The 20,899-nt window shown below is 47.8% G+C and overlaps 1 protein-coding gene across 2 annotated transcripts in view; it reads right to left on the bottom strand.

Moving 5' to 3' along the window:
* LOC115158043 (rab GTPase-activating protein 1-like) overlaps positions 1 to 20,899 on the bottom strand; it is a 170,737-nt gene that overhangs the window by 56,508 nt on the left and 93,330 nt on the right. The gene's annotated exons all lie outside the window — the stretch shown is intronic.

Here is a 20,899-nt window from a genome sequence, read left to right as displayed (position 1 = left end):
TATTAATGTATATATTTATTTTAGCCACATGTATTCTATTATAGGCCCCTTAATAGAATGAACTAGGCAAGTCTTAACTGACTTGCCTAGTTAAATAAAAGGTTAAATAAAAAATGCTTACTTTTAAATGATATTATGTGAGCTAAACATAAAAATAAGAAATGAAAACATATATGAAGAAAATTCCTTCAAATACAATTTCTGGAAAGTTCTAATATTACTGTCCCCACTATAACAACAAAAATACAAAAATACATTTTGTCCTTGAAACATGTAATTGAAATACTGTAGGATTCCATTCATTCCAATGGAGGAAAGCTCCTACTGGGGGGTGCCAATATGGCCGACCGGTGGCTTCAAAACCTCTCTCTGGCTAATACATAGCATCAGCAATCCAGGTTTTATATACATCATTGGTGTGCACGTGTGTTCTTCATCACTTCAAAAGAGGGGGGCATTTTCCTCAAGCTGCTTAGTGCAGAACTTATTTCATCAGTCGATTCAGGGGCTTGGAGTCGGGCCTTTGTCCAAATGATCCATAGGTCGGCTGAAAGTACAGTAGAATGCAGGTGGTGGTGCTACCAATCCGCTACCGTCATACTCGCACTGGATACTGTACTGGATGGTTATGGTAGGAACACTTTGTGGCACTATGGGTGACCTAGATTTACCAGGGGCTCAAAGACAACCCCTCCCCCACACAATCTTAACATAAAGACAACATTCAGGAATCTCAGTCTTTCTCTAGGCACACACACACACACACACACACTAACACACCCTTCCACCCACTCGTCATAACATTTTCACACAAGGTCAGAATCCCAATGAACCATGTTACGCGAGATGACATAATAAATATGCAGGAATTTAAAAATCATTAACTGAGGCAGGATAAGATCAGAGTGCTGTGAGTGTGAGAGTGTGAGAGAGAGAGAGAGAGAGAGAGAGAGAGAGAGAGAGAGAGAGAGAGAGAGAGAGAGAGAGACTCATGCTGTCTTGCTAGTCCTTTTGGAGTAACTGTCTGGAGTGGGGGGTAGACAGTGACAGAAAAGGAGACAGAAACAAAAAAGAGAAAGAGAGAGAGAGCGAGAGAGGAAGAGCTCTTCTAATTGCAGCTCGGGGGCCTGTTGGCAAGACAAGGCATTACTCAGCCTCACCGAGCAACACAGGCAGGTAACCCATTTACCACCCCGAAATAAAAAGTGCTGATTTTGCCAAGTCAAGCAACGCCCTCTGCCTCGCAGCTAACACCTCCACACCCATCGTCTCATTCCCCGACAAGCTCACTCTGTAACCAGAGCCGGTGGTAAGTCAGTCGGGTGCAAACCTCAAGTGCCGCTAGCGCCTCAGGCCAGATGCGCCGGGGAATTGGGTACTACAGCAGCAGGGTAAATTGAGGTCAGCACCAGTAAAAGGCGATGCTGATATTATAGTGTGTGAACAATGTGTTCGCCGCAAGATAAAGGCAGGGAATTATGCTCAACTCAAACACGATTAAGACGCGTTAAATAAATACCAGCCAAATGCTGCCCTGAGGACGGCTGGGTTGTGTCGTGTGTCTGGGAAGGACAGTAATCGAAGCTGCGATCCTGGCGCAGCCACTAGTTAATTATACAACGACTGAGACCTTGTTCTGCCCCCCACCAACTCTCCAGCTCTCTCTTTTAGTCCATCGCTTACTCAATTACTCCTCTGCTCTCTTTCTGTGTGTATGAAAATGAATCTCATCTGTGCGCGGCATCATAAACTCCATGGTTCCTGACAAATAGGCTTCATAAATAAGCTTAGGGAGCAGGGGGGCTCTAAATGGTCATTTAGTGACAAACATCTGTGAAAGAAACCTGCCTCGTGCAAACAGAAGACACTGTTTTTTTCCCCCCTGGCGCAATTGCTAAGGCTAATCCGACGCTAGCCCTCTCAGTTTGCTCTATGGGTTGATGGCTCAAGCCCTGCTGTTTGGCTGGCTGAGACCCGGTTAACAAGCCACCGCTGGCCCCTGTCAGATTTCCCCCGGTCACAAGATAAAACCGATGACCTTCAAGCCCATTGATCTGAGGCCGGCTCACCTCTGTGGCACACCGGGGGATCGCTTCGAGCACTGCTGGAAGGTTCCACACAGGCTGGTTGTGGTTGGGGATAATTATACCACATGTGGGACAGAGGTCTGTGTTGCTATCCTCTTGTCTAGTTTAAAGCCCTATCTTGATAACCGTTCCAGTCGTTGCATGATAACGTTCTATTCTAGCATGTTCTTCTACTGAGCAAAGATATACTAGTATTGAAATACAACAACAAAAAATTGCAACGGTTGAGGGTTCCCGAGGGAATGGAAATCAACGTCATAGAAAGGCCCATATGAGTTGGTAGGGATGGGTTTTATGCAAATATGTCAAATTTGTCAAACTATTAAAAGAGGTTACTCATCAGAGAGTAAACATGTTCGCGTCAGTGGAGAAGGCGACGAGAATCGCTTAACCACGGTCATGCTTACACCCTTACATGTGGCCACACGGGACCGCGTTCAGTAAAGCGTGTTTCCAAACGGAGCAGTCAGAACAACCTGGGTCGAGCAGCCCCTTAAACAAGGTTTATGTAATAAGGGTTTGAGATCCACTGCTGGGAAGCAGCGATGCCTCTAAACCTCAGAGCCGGGGCTGCTGGGATGTGTGTGGAGGCTCAGATAGGAGAGCAAGCAGTCAGAGCCCATTAAGCCCGACGTGACAGCCAGTCCAATCAGTGTGGCAAGAGATCCCGGCTGACAAGCGCTGCTAGCCTCCTGCCTAGCGACTCGGAGAGAGAGCAACAGTAAGCCAGACAGCTAGCTGCATTGTGCATATGAGACTGCTCCCCCTACTCTGGGCTGACGTGGATACATTGCACATGAGACGCAGCGAGAATTAATCCATTAGTTCCTAGGATGTCACCTGGTTATGAAGAAATAGCGTGTCTGGTTATCAGACCCGTGCACAAGTTTCAATGAGCAAGCGTGACTAGCTTGCCCTGCGCATCGGTAAACACTTTGGAACGAAATGGCCAGACACACTGCTGATGTGTGCGGTAAGGTCTTCCCCGCCCAATGTTCCATTTAACTAAGCTCGTCTCTAGAACTTTCCAGAAAGTTCTCAGTAGCGTTGTATCCTAACAGTGCATGAGATGGAACATTGCCCGGGAGTCTCTTGGAGCCTGGTCGACGTGTGTGACTGAGGCAGAAAGACGGGCATGTCTTCACCCATCTTCATCCCAGGCTGAGGGGATCAGCGCCGTCACCAGCAGGCCACCCTGCTGCGGCTTGACCCAGATCACTGGAGATGCCAAAGCGCTCATCTCCCCCCCTGTGGGGAGAGAGCGAGGGCGGTGTAGTGCAGCGGCTCAGATGAACAGGCAGCACGGCGTGTCAGAGAGCATGTCTTTCTGAGGACTAAACCTTGGCGCGCCTCCAAGGAGAGGACCCTTCTCGGTTATGGTCGTGACGGAGGGGCTGGATTGAAAGCAGACATTGATCCATAACTGGTTGTGAGAAGTCATGAGGTACCGTCATGCTTATTACCATCACAATCAGATGGCACGACGATGAGTTAAAACGTTCAATCACGTTACGTGTATCTATGTTCTCTCATTCTCCCTTATTCACTCCCCTCTTTTCAGTTCATCAACTGTCCCTTTAGGGGTTGTGCGTCAACGTGTGAAACAAAGGTGTCCCATTTTCTTTCCCCGCTTTAAAGGCTGGCAATACAGTTACGGTTAATCACACTATCAAATGGAAAATATCCAAGGACAATGTGATACTGAATACTATGGTAGGCTTTTACCTCTGGCCAAACCTCTGGAGGAGACCTGCAGCGTAGAGAGACTGAGGGAGGCTGCCGCTGTGCTCAGGGCAGGCAGGGTGAGAGAGACCGAGGCTGAGAGAGAAGAGTAGAGCCAGGTGATTGACAAAGGATATTATCTGGCCCATTTCTCCCCTGGGTGAAATCTAGCACTTCAAAGCAGCCCATAATTGAAATGGAAAAACAGCTGCATTCTTAGCCTGATCACACAGACCAACCTTGCGGAAGAGCAACCAAATAAAAAAGGTGAGAGAGGGGGATGGAGGTGGGTGAGAGAAGAGGAAGAAGGGAGGAAGGGAAGGAAGGAGAGGTGGGGTCGGGTGCCTTTTAAGCCTTGCCAGTGTAGACAGATTCATTTTGTTTATGCATTATGCATGTGTGGCGCTGCGTGTGATCATGCTGACTGCTTGTTATTAAGTGTGTCGTGGGGAGAGAAAACACCGCGCGTCAACAGACCTCACACACGCAACCGCCTCGAACTTAGTCAATACTAGCATTGCGCGAGAGAGAGAGAGATCGCTTTCTTCACTGCTTGGAGTGCCCCAGCCGCCATAAACCATGCGCCAACACGTAACATCGCTCCTGACACCTGGATCGCCACCATGTCTCATTTGTCATCCCCAGGCCACCGTAATATATTCCGCTAATATTCAGACAATGGCAGTCCGTTAATTAAAAATCAAGTCCCTCGGCGACCTTTGTCCTTTTGTCGAGGCTAGGAATTTTTGGGGACGTCCCTCAGGGGGTACAACAGCTGGCCGTCTTGACAGATTGCAAACTCATCTGTCGCGGTGTTGTCATTGTGGTTTTAATGGCCAATGAGTGGCGATGCATTCTAATTTGTCCGTGACCGTAGGCTTATTCCAAGTGGAGTGCACTTTGCGCCAACTCCGCAGAGTGAAGCAGGGTGCTGGAGCAGGATAGGAGTGTGGCCAGACTGGTGGTACAGGGCACCGGATAAAGTGCATCCCCAGGCTCCTGACATTTCTATATTTGTGTTTATACCAGAGGACATGGATTGTGTCCTTTCTTTCCTCCCCATCAGGGCTCGGACTGAGCTTTGCCCTGGCGAGGGACAGTCTGGGGGGCAAGCTAATTGAGCGAGGTGGACAGCACTTCTGGTGAGCTGGGGGTAAAGCTGCAAGGTTGGATGGGTTGATTAGTGTGGGTGTGTGTATGTGTGAGAGCATCTGGTGTCAGTGTCTCAGTTCACCTCTCTGACCCGGCTGTGAAAGCCAACATGAGAACACCGTGTACTCCGACATGCTCCAGTACAGGCACACACCACAAGGTGAAGGTTTCAAAGCACAGTCGACAAGGAAGACCGAAGGAGACCCTGCTGTGCCAAAGTATAATAATCTTAAATCATTATTTACAGCACTTACAACACAACATAAGTATCAAAAGCAAAAATATATTTACCTAGAGCGAGAAAGGCAATAAGTGCACTGAATAAACTACACTGAACAAAATTATAGATGCAACATGCAACAATTTATGTTACAGTTCATATAAGGAAATCAGTCAATTGAAATATATTCATTTGGGCCTAATCTATGTATTTCACATAACTGGGAATACAGATATGCATCTGTTGGTCACAGATATCTTTTTTAAAAAGTAGGGGCGTGGATCAGAAAACCAGTCAGTATCTGGTGTGACCACCATTTGCCTCATTCAGCGTGACTCAACTCCTTCGCATAGAGTTGATCAGGCTGTTGATTGTGGCCTGTGGAATGTTGTCCCACTCCTCTTCAATGGCTGTGTGAAGTTGCTTGATATTGGTGGAAACTGGAACATGCTGTCGTACACGCCGATCCAGCGCATCCCAAACATGCTCAATTGGTGACATGTCTGGTGAGTATGCAGGCCCTGGAAGAACTGGGACATTTTCAGCTTCCAGGAATTGTGTACAGGTCCTTGAGACATGGGGCTGTGCATTATCATGCTGAAACATCAGGTGATGGCGGGGGATGAATGAAAGTGTGTTCAAATTGCCATCGATAAAATGCAATGGTGTTCCTGTCCATACCATAACCCCACCTCCACCATGAGGCACTCTGTTCACAACGATGACATCAGCAAACCGCTCACCCACATGACGCCATACACAACGTCTGCCATCTGCCCGGTACAGTTGAAACTGGGATTCATCTGTGAAGAGCACACCTCTCCAGTGTGCCTGTGACCATCGAAGGTTAGCATCATTTGAGCACTGAAGTCGGTTACGATGGCGAACTACAGCCAGGTCAACTCTGGTGAGGACGACGAGCACGCAGATAAACTTCCCTGAGATGGTTTCTGTTGTGTTTATATTTTTGATCAGAATATTTACAAGGCCCTTTCCCACTCCATTCTACCTCCCAGTCAAAGGCTACATACAGACCATATCTACAGAGCACCTGGTCCCCATAACTGCCAGTCACCTTTGTATCCCCCCCTCAGATAGAAACAGATGGAAATGTACTGGACATCTGCTGCGTTGGGCTCCAATTTGAGCTGAACCCTTCAAGTTACCATGGCCATTCCCTCCTTCCAATACATTCTTCAGTTGTTCTTTCATTCCCAGCACTGATTTCTTCACAATCTCAAAAAGGAGACTCGTTGGATGACAGTGATGCTGGGTAAGGCCTCAGATCCAGGAGGGACACAGAGAGGCTGGACATTCTGGAAGAGATCGATGTGATCCCCTGTGTATGAGAGCTGTTCCAGCTCAACATCTCTCCTCCTCAGCTCAACCACCTACTACTTCAGTCGCACTGCAGCCCGAATAAAACGCAGATTTTTCCTTTGGCTCTGATCAGCCCCTTCCCCTCAGAGCATCTTCTCTCAACGGAGCGTATCAGCTCAGCAAATATCCTCTCGCAGTCATCCACCACTGCCTGGGCACAGAGTTCGAGTGACTCCGCAGCCTGTCCTACCTCCTGCATCTCCTCCTGGCTCTTCTGAGATTCTCTGATGGGATTCCCCCCCAATTTCCTCTGTTTCTCAGTCCATTCCACTGCAACAGAGACTGTATCATGGCCTTTATGTTAATCTGACAAACACTGTTAACAGATACACTGCTGATATGTGCGGCAGTAAACCTCAAAGAATTTGTTGTGATGGCAGCAGATCTTCTCCTGTAGTCGTGTGGAGGCTTTGACCAGCTTGTGCTTCTTATAAGGCAGGAGATTCATAGTGAGGCTGGAGGCGAGTCTTATAGTATGAGGCCAGGCACACCAGACAGGACTTGACAGCTTTGAGTTTTCTCCCAGCGCAGACATCACACTCCACATCTCCAGGTCCAGTGTAATAGCGAGCAGAAAGAGCAGCTTGGGGTCCCGTCTTCAATTTCTCCACTAATTCTGCCAGCAGTGTTTCTGCTCAGTACAGGCCTTGGGATAAAACATTTCTTGCACAGGGGGCAGCAGTTGACACCCCACTGATCATCGTGAATCCAGAAGTCATTAATTCAGCCCATAAAGTAGCTGTGTCCACAGGGAATAGCTACCGGCTCCTTCGGTAGATCCAGACAAATCAAAAAAAAAATATTGTATCCATAGCCATTGCCATTTTGTTTCACTTCCTAACAGACTGAGCAGCAGTGTATGAGAGAAACACTACATGACCAAAGGTAGGTGAACACCTGCTCGTCTAACATCTCATTCCAAATTTATGGGCATTAATATGGAGTTGGTCCCCCTTTGCTGCTATAACATCCTCCACTCTTCTGGGAAGGCTTTCCACTAGATGTTGGAACATTGCTGCGCGGACTTGCTTCCATTCAGACACAAGAGCATTAGTGAGGTCGGGTACTGATGTTGGGCGATTAGGCATGGCCCGCAGTTGGCGTTCCAATTCATCCAAAAGGTGTTCGATGTGGTTGAGTTCAGGGCTCTGTGCATGCCAGTCAAGTTCTTCCACACCAATCTTGACAAACCATTTCTATATGGACCTCGCTTTGTGCACAGGGGCATAGTCATGCTGAAACAGGAAAGGGCATTCCCCAAACTTTTGCCACAAAGTTGGAAGCACAGAATCGTCTAGAATGTAATTGTATGCTGTAGCGTTAAGATTTCCCTTCACTGGAACTAAGGGACCTAGCCCGAACCATGAAAAACAGTCCCATGAAGCTCCCGACGAACAGTTATTGTGCTGATGTTGCTTCCAGAGGCAGTTTGGAACTCGGTAGTGAGTGTTGCAACCGAGGACAGACAATTTTTATGCACTTCAGCACTCTGCGGTCCCATTCTGTGAGCTTGTGTGGCCTACAACTACACGGTTGAGCCGTTGTTGCTCCTAGACGTTTCCACTTGACTTGTTGGAAAGGTGGCACCCTATGACGGTGGGTGCCCCGTTGAAAGTCACTGAGCTCTTCAGCCACGCCATTCTTCTGGCAATGTTTGTCTATGGAGATTGCATGGCTGTGTGCTCGAATTTTATATACCCGTCAGCAACGGATGTGGCTGAAATCTCTGAATCCAGTAACTTAAAGGGGTGTCCATATACTTTTGTATATATATATATATATATATATCGTTTCTCTAGAAGGGTTTGTGTAGATAGGTATTGTTTCCATAGAAGTGTTTGTACAACACAATTTCCTGTGAGTGTACTCAACCTGTAGAGGGTGTGTCGGGGACAAAGTTCAGGAAGAGACTGGCTCTGATGGGACAGTCAACATCCACAACCCGTAAGATGCGTTCTAAAATGGCAAGTGGCAATTCTTCTTTATTGCCATAATAGTGTCATTTAAATTGACATTATGTGGACCACTCTCTACACTCCACTGTAGCTTGGTCGGGGTTCTATTTATTTGCGCATAGCAGCCAAACATCCTCCAAATATGCATACATGAATGAATAACACAGCTATTTCTGAGCGGCACAAATACCCATATTAATTACTCCCTATTTTTAAACTTCACATAAACTCTCAGAAACCTCTTTCCTTGCAGAGTGTGGCTCCGCGTTGCCATAGCTACGCTACTTCAATGAAGTCTTGGGCTGCGGTAGGGAGACACTAGAGACGAAATGCGGAAATATGTAAATTCTCCCTTATACACACATACAGTAGGTAGGCATATGGGAACAGAAACCAACATAGAAATGTAAACATGTAAACACACACACACGAAAAGACAGTACACACACGCCTGCAAGCACAGTAGGTCACAAACACATTTCGGGGGGGAATCAATTGATTACTTGAAAATATTCTAATACATTTAATCGAAGACACCGGATGCTGAATTGGGAGAGTTTGCACCCCCCCCCAAAAAACTAGATCTCAATCACAGCCTAATGCGCATTCAAACACCAACCAGCTAATATAGTGGACCATAATGCAAACTGACCACCACATTCAATGACAAACACCTACTTCAAAAGGCAATCTGCAATAACAATCCACCGCCCTGGTCCAGCTCCAGGTGGAGTGGGCTTCGGTGGCTAGATAGATGCAGAGGCGCTCTCTCTCTCTCTCTCTCTCTCAAACGCACACACACAAGCATTTGGTATAATTGTAGAGATAGAGCAGTGGAGATCATGGTCTGGTGCCTCTCCCTATACTTCAGTGACCTCCTTTCTGTGCTGGGTGTCATTAGGTGCGAAATGAGTTCCTGAAAAACACGGGCCGTGTCTCAAACGGAACCCTGTTCCCTGTAGAGTGCACTGCCTTTGGTCAGGGCTCTGGTGACAAGTAGTGCACAATATAGGGAATAGGGCACCACTTGGGACATAGGGCGGGCTCCGTTCATCTTGTCCTGTACTCGTCTGTTTTGCTCATTGCACAGTCCCAGATGTGGCCAAACCGAAGCCGACTTGGTCTTCCGCCCTGATGTGAGCAGTAGCTGGCACACAAGCGAATTGTGAGAAAGTGGGTTATGTGCTCAAACTGGAGTAGAGGTGCTACCTTAAAATGATGGAGTCACAACGCATGTGAATTGTGCATGAAGGCGGGTGGACACACGACCACGCGTATCCCCTGTGTCAGGGACGTGTGAGCACATGTTGTGGAGCACGGCGTTAACCTGCGTGGGAACACGCATAGGGCCCAACTTCACACAGGCGCAGAGACAAAAGCGTTGCGCTCAAATGACGTGTTATGTTTAAAACACCAAAGGACACAGACACAATATACTGTAGTAAACAGTGCCCGAAGGATTGACTTGGCAAGCCTCATATGATCTCTATACAAGCATCGGGCCGTGAAACCTACCAGCCAAGTTCAAACAGGGGGAATATCGCACATGCACGCACTCAATCTGTGCAGCCACTGCTGTCACATTATGATTGACGTAACCACTTACACACACATGCATGTTCAGTTGCCCACACACACAGGTACACGTGTACTACTCATACACACTGGCAGACAAACCCACACAGACCATCCTTGTATGTGCTCAAAGGCTGCAGTGAATGTTCCCTCTTTTACTAGACACACACACACACACACACACACACACACACACACTCTCTCCCTCGCTCTACCCCCTGGGGAGGCTGTTACCACACTCCTCCAAAGTGGCCACTTGTTGGCTGATTAAACGACGCTAAAACTCGAAGTCGACTCCTTAGGGAGGCGGCCACTGAATTTTCACTTTCTCTTCCTCTTTTTCTCCATCCCTCTCTCCCTCCTGCAGGCCTTCATAACCTGTTTGTTCAGCTTCCTAATGACATTAGTTGGTTATTCCATGGCTGGGGGCTATTTCGGGCCCTGGGACACATGATCCCCTTGGCTGGGCTTCTCACAGGGAAACAATGGCCAGAGAGTCGGATGACGCGAGGCTGGCTGGCTGCTAGGGGAGAGGAACGTGGGACTGCAGATGACGGGAGGGAAACACAGCGCCCCAGACGGGAGGGAAACACAGCGCCCCAGACGGGAGGGAAACACAGCGCCCCAGACGGGAGGGAAACACAGCGCAGCAGACGGGAGGGAAACACAGCGCAGCAGACGGGAGGGAAACACAGCGCCGCAGACGGGAGGGAAACAGTACGGCAGACGGGAGGGAAACAGTACTGCAGACGGGAGGGAAACACAGTGCCGCAGACGGGAGGGAAACAGTACGGCAGACGGGAGGGAAACAGTACCGCAGACGGGAGGGAAACACAGTGCCGCAGACGGGAGGGAAACAGTACCGCAGACGGGAGGGAAACAGTACCGCAGACGGGAGGGAAACAGTACCGCAGACGGGAGGGAAACAGTACCGCAGACGGGAGGGAAACAGTACCGCAGACGGGAGGGAAACAGTACCGCAGACGGGAGGGAAACAGTACGGCAGACGGGAGGGAAACACAGTGCCGCAGACGGGAGGGAAACACAGTGCCGCAGACGGGAGGGAAACACAGTGCCGCAGACGGGAGGGAAACACAGTGCCGCAGACGGGAGGGAAACAGTACGGCAGACGGGAGGGAAACACAGTGCCGCAGACGGGAGGGAAACACAGTGCCGCAGACGGGAGGGAAACACAGTGCCGCAGACGGGAGGGAAACACAGTGCCGCAGACGGGAGGGAAACACAGTGCCGCAGACGGGAGGGAAACAGTACCGCAGACGGGAGGGAAACACAGTGCCGCAGACGGGAGGGAAACACAGTGCCGCAGACGGGAGGGAAACACAGTGCCGCAGACGGGAGGGAAACACAGTGCCGCAGACGGGAGGGAAACAGTACCGCAGACGGGAGGGAAACAGTACCGCAGACGGGAGGGAAACAGTACCGCAGACGGGAGGGACACAGTGCCGCAGACGGGAGGGAAACACAGCGCCGCAGACGGGAGGGAAACAGTGCCGCAGACGGGAGGGACACACAGTGCCGCAGACGGGAGGGACACACAGTGCCGCAGACGGGAGGGAAACACAGGGCCCCAGACGGGAGGGAAACAGTACGGCAGACGGGAGGGAAACACAGTACCGCAGACGGGAGGGACACACAGCGCCGCAGACGGGAGGGACACACAGTGCCGCAGACGGGAGGGAAACACAGCGGCGCAGACGGGAGGGAAACAGTGCCGCAGATGGGGTGGGTCGAATTCAATGGTTTGTATTATTGATGTTTCCAATTTTTTGTTAATGTACCAGTACATACTCAAAATACTGGATGATACACATACAATCAAACACACAAGCATGTGTTTGCACACACACACACAAAGTAGAACATGTAGCTGCTGCATGATCCTAACTAATTGCAAAACAATCATCATAGTTGTTGATGATCCTCTCTTGGTTTCCATGAAAATGCAAAGGGAAGAGATATTCTTTCTCCGAACTAATCAGACAGAGGCTTTGACAGTCGTGCTCAACGGCCCTCATCAAAACAATGCAACGGCATTGAGATGAAAGACATTAACACCACTAATTACACCATGTGTCGTCCTTTGGAATGACCCAAAGAACTTTCCATTTCAATAAACACCTACCAAACTCTTCAGACCCCACTTCTAAAGCTTCTGATAGAATGAGCACAATAGCAACGCCCACCTTTCTTCACCCCTTCTCTCCATCTCAGGAGCCTATACTCGCTTATTCTCTCCCTCCCTTCATTTGTCCATCCCTCGCTCTCTCCTTCCTTACCTCTCCTCATTCCTCCCTCTCTCCTTCCCTACCTCTCCTCATTCCTCCCTCTCTCCTTCCCTACCTCTCCTCATTCCTCCCTCTCTCCTTCCCTACCTCTCCTCATTCCTCCCGCTATCCTTCCCTACCTCATTCCCCCCTCTTTCCTTCCCTACCTCTCCTCATTCCTCCCTCTCTCCTTCCCTACCTCTCCTCATTCCTCCCTCTCTCCTTCCCTACCTCTCCTCATTCCTCCCTCTCTCCTTCCCTACCTCTCCTCATTCCTCCCGCTATCCTTCCCTACCTCATTCCCCCCTCTTTCCTTCCCTACCTCTCCTCATTCCTCCCTCTCTCCTTCCCTACCTCTCCTCATTCCTCCCTCTCTCCTTCCCTACCTCTCCTCATTCCTCCCGCTATCCTTCCCTACCTCATTCCCCCCTCTTTCCTTCCCTACCTCTCCTCATTCCTCCCTCTCTCCTTCCCTACATCTCCTCCTTCCTCTCCTCATTTCTCCCTCCCACGCTCCCTCCCTCCTTCCTTCCCTTCCGTCACTCCCTCCAGCAGGAGAGAACATCTGGAGCTCATTTTGCTCCTCTGTCTCCAGCTGGTCTTATAGTGGACACGTAGCCACCTGAGAGAGGAGAAGTAGACCACAATGATAAACACTCTCCTTCACCTCAGTGACCCTGCTCCGTTTCTAACCACAGTGGACTCACTGTGCCCTGTTCATTTTGTGTGGAGAGAGGGAGAGGTGAGACTATGCTGTATAGGGAAAGGGAGTACATTGTCAGTTGCACAACTGAATGCATTCAACCGAAATGTGTCTTCCGCATTGAACCCAACCCCTCTGAATCAGAGAGGTGGGGGGGGCTGCCTTAATCGACGCCCGCATAATTGGAGCCCGGGGAGCAGTTGTTGTGGGTTAACTGCGGTGCTCAAGGGCAGAACGAGAAATTTTTTCCCACATTGCCGGCTCTGGGATTCGAACCAGCAACCTATCGGTTACTGGCCCAACGCTACCTGCTGCAAAATATACTATATATATATACACATACATACGCAAGAAAGCCTGTATGTTTTGAAGCTGTTTTGACTATGTGGTGAGTATTATATTATAGGGGTGTGGCAATCGGATTCGGCACGTGCTCATGGCTAACTCCATTTCCTGGTTGTCCTCTAGTGCTAACCTGGACAGGATGTGTGGTAGAGAAAAATGTTTGAGAAGTGTGCGGGGGCCTGTGTGTGTGTGTTTAAGCGTGCACGTGCGCTCATGTGAGAACAAAAAGACAGAACACCGCGCTTTTGGGGGAAAATTCTCGTCTCAAGCCAACCTGGGCGACAAAACAGCCAGGGAGCACGTCCCACGTTCCCTATTCACTGTGCAAATGCCACCGCCGTGACTGTGGCCATACTGACGACGGCTTGAGGACGCTAATCAACTGCATAATACCGCGTGCTGGTCGTATTAGCATGTGAAACACTGCCTTTGGGAATACAGAAGGGGACACATGAGGGCTGGCTGAGGGTTGCTCTCTGGTCTTATGGTGTTTAAATATTGTTAATAGATTATTTCATGCAATAATCACGTTCATATTTAATTCTGCTAGATGCCCTTATTCGGGAGAGGGTGGACACAGAGCCTGTCTATCGGCGAGTCGGTCTGTCCGGGCTTAGTCCACCTGCGGTTTAGCAGTATGCTGGGTTGGCGTGAAAAACGCGAGGGAACGAAGGAGGGAGAGAAAGAAATAAAAGCTTCTCCTCCTGTCACAATCTATCAATCACGGATGTAATCAATCACTCAACCACCACTATACCTCACGAAGCAGTGCTTGAACACAGCGAAATTAAAAAAATATATAATATGGCGATACAAATACACGATGTCTTCAAACGACGTGCTCTCTCTGTCCCCAATCTCTCTCGCTCTCTTTTTGCTGAGCATCTCTCTTAGTCTTTCTTTCGGTCTCTCTATATCGCCACGTTCCTTGTTAACAAAATGTCTCTCTCTCTTCCCCCATATCTCAATTTCTCTGGTTTTATTTTTTCTATCTGTCCGTCTCTCTAAAGGTTGGCCCCCCACCCTGTGGAGGTGGGCACGATGTTTGTGTGTGTGTGTGGGGGGGGGGGGGGGGGGCATGGCACAGAAGCCTGGCAGTTAAGGCCGATCCCGAAGGAGGTTGGCATCCGAACTGACACACTGTGGGGCAGATTATATATATATATATATATATATATATATATATATATATATATATATATATATATATATATATATATATATATATATATATTTAAAAAAAACACACACTCACGTGCACACCAACATGAAACAAATCTCAACAGGCTAAAAATATCATAATGTCCCGACACGATCACCAAAAAGTCAGTTTGAAAACTCTAAGATATGGACATTAGAGCCATATCTGTAACATTGGCCTTCTCCCCTAAGCAAGCATAGTGCCCAAATAATAACATTGGCCTAAATGGGTTTTCATAAGTGAGGTTGCCATATATTCATAAAGATGGCATTGTGCTAGAGGGGAGAGATTCTGTAAGTTATTTTTCTCCAATTGAGCTTACAGACAAAACAGAAAAAAACAGATGATACAATTGAGACCAAATTCATTATTTGCCAGAATCCAACTTTTTAAGAGTGGAAGCTTCCTTATGCTTTGTGCACAATAGTGCATTTAGTAGTCCACTACCGTATAGTATCCCCTTTTGTTGCTTTCCGCAAGCTACGTAGTACACAGTAAAGAGGGTACTAGTTAAAGTCCAACCCAGCAACCAAAGATGAGAACACTCCTTTCTCGTGAGGTCTGTTTCTTCCCATTTTCCCAGGTAGTTTTCAAACCTACTTCCATCTCGTACCATTGACAGCGACACGCAAACAGTCATATCCCCACTTCGCAGGGTATCACCACTGAAAAACACTGTTCAAAAACCTCCCAGCTGGGTACAACAGTAACCTATCGTCATCTACTACATTTCACATGCTTGTAGTATACATAGTGGTAGGCTTTCACGCCAACACCCCCCCCCCCCCCCCCCCCATATCTCTGATATAACCCACACGGGCATCCAGATGGCGCTAGTTGGCGAGGCGGGCATGCGACCAGCCTAATAGCAACGAGTGGGCAGCTGTCGGTGTACGTTAGCGTCAACAGACCGCAGGCCATTCATCTGCCATCGTCAGCAGCGCTCTGGAGCAGTAGGGAGGGACGGCACGCAAACACACACACTAGCGTACACACACACACACACACACACACACACACACACACACACACACACACACACACACACACACACACACACACACACACACACAAAGAGACACACGCGGGAGAATCCTCTGAATGTGCCGAAACTTCGCAGATATCGTAGGGTTACAGTAGTTTGGCGTGGCGGAGACAATCAAGGAGAAGCAGTGACGGTTTTATGTGAACAATCGTTTTTTTTTAACATAGTGGTCTGGGATGAGTGACCACTGTTCCCAAATTCCAAGTGAATCCTTGAATCCTACCCCTAGGCACTTTGCGTTGATGTGAAAAGACTGCATATGTATAAGGAATTCGGTAAAAGCATAGCGCCAGCGTATGGTAGAATTCCCTCCAGATGGATCACACTTTTCCAATCCTCTCAGGTCTACACAAGTGCCTGGGGTTAGGATGTTTTCTCTTCTTGTCAAGTGGGCATGAAGTGGCTCCGACGTTACAGTTGTCACCTAATGTGAACCACTAGATACTCCTTCCATCACACACCAAGACACTCGTGCAAAGTTGGGGGGGGGGGGGGGGGGGTCGAGCACCTGTTTGGTTAAACACACTCCAAGCCTTTCAAAAGAGGCAGAGCTGCCCCATGTAAAATGCATAGGGCTGGGTGTGGTAGTGATAGTGTGTGAGGGGTGATGCTCCCAACCCCTTATGCAGAGTAGCCATTACAGCTGTATGGAAGGCATGGAAAAGGCCCATTGTCTCTGACGAGGGGTGTGAATAGCTCATCTTTTATTCGAGGGCATCTCCGCCTCGCCTCACCTCTCAGAGGGGTGCAGGTGTTCATCCTCGCAAGTACACCGTCCTTGCCGGCTCACCAGGAGTGCATTTGATGGGAGGGCGAGGCGACGCTCCTCGGCAGCAGCGGTGCAGCTGCACAGATTAATAATAAAGGGAATTCATAATACAGTCAGCATAGAGAGGGTTTGCCCATGAATATTCAGCGGGTCCTCTTGGTTCGGGCTTCATGCATATGGATGAAAGGCTGGCTGCAAGCTATATTTCCCGGAAGAGGGAGGGATGAGGCAAAGGGCAAAGAATGGTTTAAGAGAAACACTGATATATGGCAATGTGTTGACTTAACACAACAAACCTCAGCCGCGTAACGCAACAGTAAAGACGGATGCCGGTAGGTTTCCAATATAATTGACGCGAGCGAGGGGCAGCATGTGTCGAAGAGACAACCGAGCAACATAAACCACAGCAAGAGGTCGAGCTAATAAGATCAGACTTCCGGGTATATCGATGTATCTCGGGTATATCGAGGAAAACACAGGAGCAGTTGACAATGTGACCTCCTGGAAGAAAAAGCTTTAAAAAAGGTGTGCTCTGTGCTGTAACAAACAGGCTAAAAATACCCTCCATGGAATAATAACCAAGTTAAACTTTCACTCCCAGTTAGCCTCATCTCAACCCGGCAAGTCAGCACCTTGCTAACTTTAGCCCTGTGTGTGTGTGGTGTGTAGTTTTTTACTGAAGGCTGTGTGTGAAGCCTATATCAGCAGCTAAGCAACCGCCACCCACTGAGCCATGTCGAGAGCCAGGTGAGGGCGAGCGCCACCGAACATTGAAGGTGATCAACCGAACAAGCACCCTAGAGACACCAGACTCCTTCCTCAGCTTTCTCTTAAATGGCAGAAAGTCGAGCACAGCAGGGCTGTCAGAAAGAGAGAAAGAGAGAAAGGGACAAAGCCAAATGGCACCAGTAACAACTACACAGTCATCTGAGAGCAAGTCAAAATGGCTGCCACAGCTCTCTGCATGCTCAACACCAGTCTGAGAAGGGACTGATTTAAAAGAAGAAAACATGTGTTACCCAGTGTAGCCATAGAAAACCATTTCCCTAAACCGTCTGAATTTGTTCAAATGCCCGGCTAATCAAAACATCCTACGCCAGGGGAAAAGAGTGAGCGTGAGCCACTTGACTGAGATTTAAGAGTTGAATGTATGGATTTCACCAGACAAATTGCGTCTGGCCTCCAGCTTTCATCAGTGAAATATTAGCCGGCAGCAGCGGAGGTGAAGCGGTAATGAAGGAGCTGCCAAATAACGAGCGCCTCTCTATGGTGTGAGCGCCAGTGAAACGTGTGCATTAGCTCCAATGTCAGGAAAGGTCAAAGTATCTGCATAGCCTCAGCCCGCATTGTCCATTAAAAAGGTATTTTACGGTCAACCCCCTGCGGTCTTCAATGAGAAGGGAACCGGTTGTCTACGCATTATACACACCACCTAACCGGTGCATGCACACCAAAAAAAGAGCCACAAAAGCATTTCAAATTAAGCTTTCTTATTATGATTTTCGCACGGCCCAACTACACTTTCCCTGACTACTAACTAAGTAGAATAGAGAATCCAATGGCACCCAACTCCCATAAAATGTTTTCTTTATTTGCACACGCACTCATTTCTCACCAGAACTGCCTTTGATGAAAACATGTACTTACCATCACTGTGATAGTCTTACCTAGCTACCTTAAAATGGATGCACTAACTAAGTCGCTCTGGATAAGAGCGTCCACTAAATGACAAAAAAGTAAATGGAAAAATGTAGAGAAGTCGTTGTAAGGGTGAACTGGTTCATCGTTTATTCATGACCGCCGAAAGTCCAAAGACCTCTGTGATCAGACAAACATTTGATGTGCTCATTAGATGAAGGTAAAAAGGTCACATTATTTTCCCTCTCTAACTGCACATATCTCATTTCCTTTCAGAGGCTGCAGGCAGTAACCTTTTGAAATCCAGCCCCAGATAGAGAGCATGACTTGCTGTGTGTGCAATACAACGCCGGCTAACCCTCGGTCTAGAGATGAACTCTGTTCGCTTTGGAGTTGAATGGCAACAAACAACCCTACAGACCAGATATACAGTGCACTCGGAAAGTATTCAGACCACTAGACTTAACATATTTTGTTACGTTACAGCCTTTTTCTAAAATTGATTAAGTAAAATGTTTTCCTCATCAAACTACACACAACACCCCATAATGACAAAGCAAAAACAGGTTTTTAGAAATTGTTGCAAATCTATTACAAATAAAAAAAACAGAAATAGCTGATTTACATATGAATTCAGACCCTTCGCTATGAGACTCGAAATTGAGCTCAGGTGCATCCGGTTTCCATTGATCATCCTTGAGATGTTTCTACAACTTGATTGAAGTCCACCTGTGGTAAAATCAATTTATTGGACATGATTTGGAAAGGCACACAACTGTCTATATAAGGTCCAACAGTTGACAGTGCATGTCAGAGCAAAAACCAAGCCATGAGGTCGAAGGAATTGTCCGTAGAGCTCCGAGACAGGATTGTGCCGAGGCACAGATCTGGGGAAGGGTAGCAAATAAAATCTGCATTATTGAAGGTCCCCAAGAACCCAGTGGCCTCCATTATTCTTAAATGGAAGAAGTTTGGAACCACCAAGACTCTTCCTAGAGATGGCTGCCAGGTCAAACTGAGCAATCGGGGGTGAAGAGCCTTGCTCGGGGAGGTTACCAAGAACCCGATGGTCACTCTGACAGAGCTCCAATGTTCCTCTGTGGAAATGGGAGAACCTTCCAGAAGGACAACCATCTCTGCAGCACTCTACCAATCAGGCCTTTATGGTAGAGTGGCCAGATGGAAGCCACTCCTCAGTAAAAAGGCACATGACAGCCCACTTGGAGTTTGCCAAAAGGCACCTAAAGGACTCTCAGGTCTGATGAAACCAAGATTTAACTCTTTGGCCTGAATGTCAAGCTTTACGTCTGGAGAAATCCTGGCACCATCCCTACGGTGTAGCATTGTTGCATCTTGCTGTGGGGATATTTTTGTGAGGATATTTTTTAGTGGCAGGAACTGGGAGACTAGTCAGGATCGAGGCAAAGATGAACAGTGCAAAGTACAGATAGATCCTTGATGAAAACCTGCTCCAGAGCGCTCAGGACCTCAGACTGGAGCGAAGGTTCACCTTGCAACAGGACAATGACCCTTAGCACACAGCCAGGAGTGGCTTCAGGACAAGTCTCTGAAAGTCCTTGAGTGGCCCAGCCAGAGCCCGGACTTGAACCCGATCAAAAATCTCTGGAGACCTGAAAATAGCTGTGCAGCGACACTCCCCATTAAACCTGACAAAGCTTGAGAGGGTCTGCAGAGAAGAATGGGAGAAACTCCCCAAATACAGGTGCGCCAAGTTTGTAGCGTCATATCCAAGAAGACTTGAGGCCGTAATCGCTGCCAATGGCGCTTCAACAAAGTACTGAGCAAAGGGTCTGAATACTTACGCAAATGTGAAATTTCATTATTATTTTTTTAATACATTTGCAAAAAAATAAAACATGTTTTTGCTTTGTCATTATGGGGTACTGTGAGTAGATTGATAAGGGGAAAAAACAATGTAATGCATTTTAGAATAAGGCTGTAACGTAACAAAATGTGGAAAAAGTCAACGGGTCTGAAAACCTTACGAATGCACAGTACATAGCTACACCATTAGCATGCTTAATACACCATGTGAATTAATTGATCCTTTAAAAGTTATTTTGCTGTTGTACAGTACCAGTCAAAAGTTGACACACGTACTCATTCAAGGGTTTTTCTTTATTTTTACTATTTTTTACATTGCAGAATAATAGAGAAGACATCAAAACTATGAAATAACACATATGGAATCATGTACTAACCAAAAAGTGTTAATCAAATCAAAATATATTTTATATTTCAGATTCTTCAAAGTAGCCACCCTTTGCCTTGATGACAGCTTTACACACTCTTGGCATTCTCTCAACCAGCTTCACCTGGAATGCTTTTCCAACAGTCTTGAAGGAGTTCCCACATATGCTGAGCACTTGTTGGCTGCATTTCCTTCACTCTGTGGTCCAACTCATCCCCAACCATCTCAATTGGGTTGAGGTCGAGTGATTGTGGAAGCCAGGTCATCTGATGCAGGACTCACTCACTCTCCTTCGTCAAGTAGCCTTTACACAGCCTGGAGGAGTGTTTTGGGTCATTGTCCTGTTGAAAAACAAATGATAGTCCCACTAAGCCAAACCAGATGGGATGGCATTTCGCTGCAGAATGCTGTGGTTGCCATGCTGGTTAAGTGCGCCTTGAATTCAAAAAAATACCAGACAGTGTCACCTTGAAAGCACCCCCACACCATCACACCTCCTCCTCCATGCTTCACGGTGGGAACCACACATGCAGAGATCATCCATTCACTTACTCGCATTTCACAAAGACACGGCAGTTGGAACCAAAAATCTCAAATTTGGACTCATCAG

This window comes from Salmo trutta, chromosome 22, assembly GCF_901001165.1.
Source record: "Salmo trutta chromosome 22, fSalTru1.1, whole genome shotgun sequence".
NCBI classification, from domain to species: Eukaryota; Metazoa; Chordata; class Actinopteri; order Salmoniformes; family Salmonidae; genus Salmo; species Salmo trutta.
This window is presented reverse-complemented; position numbering and strand designations above follow the sequence as displayed.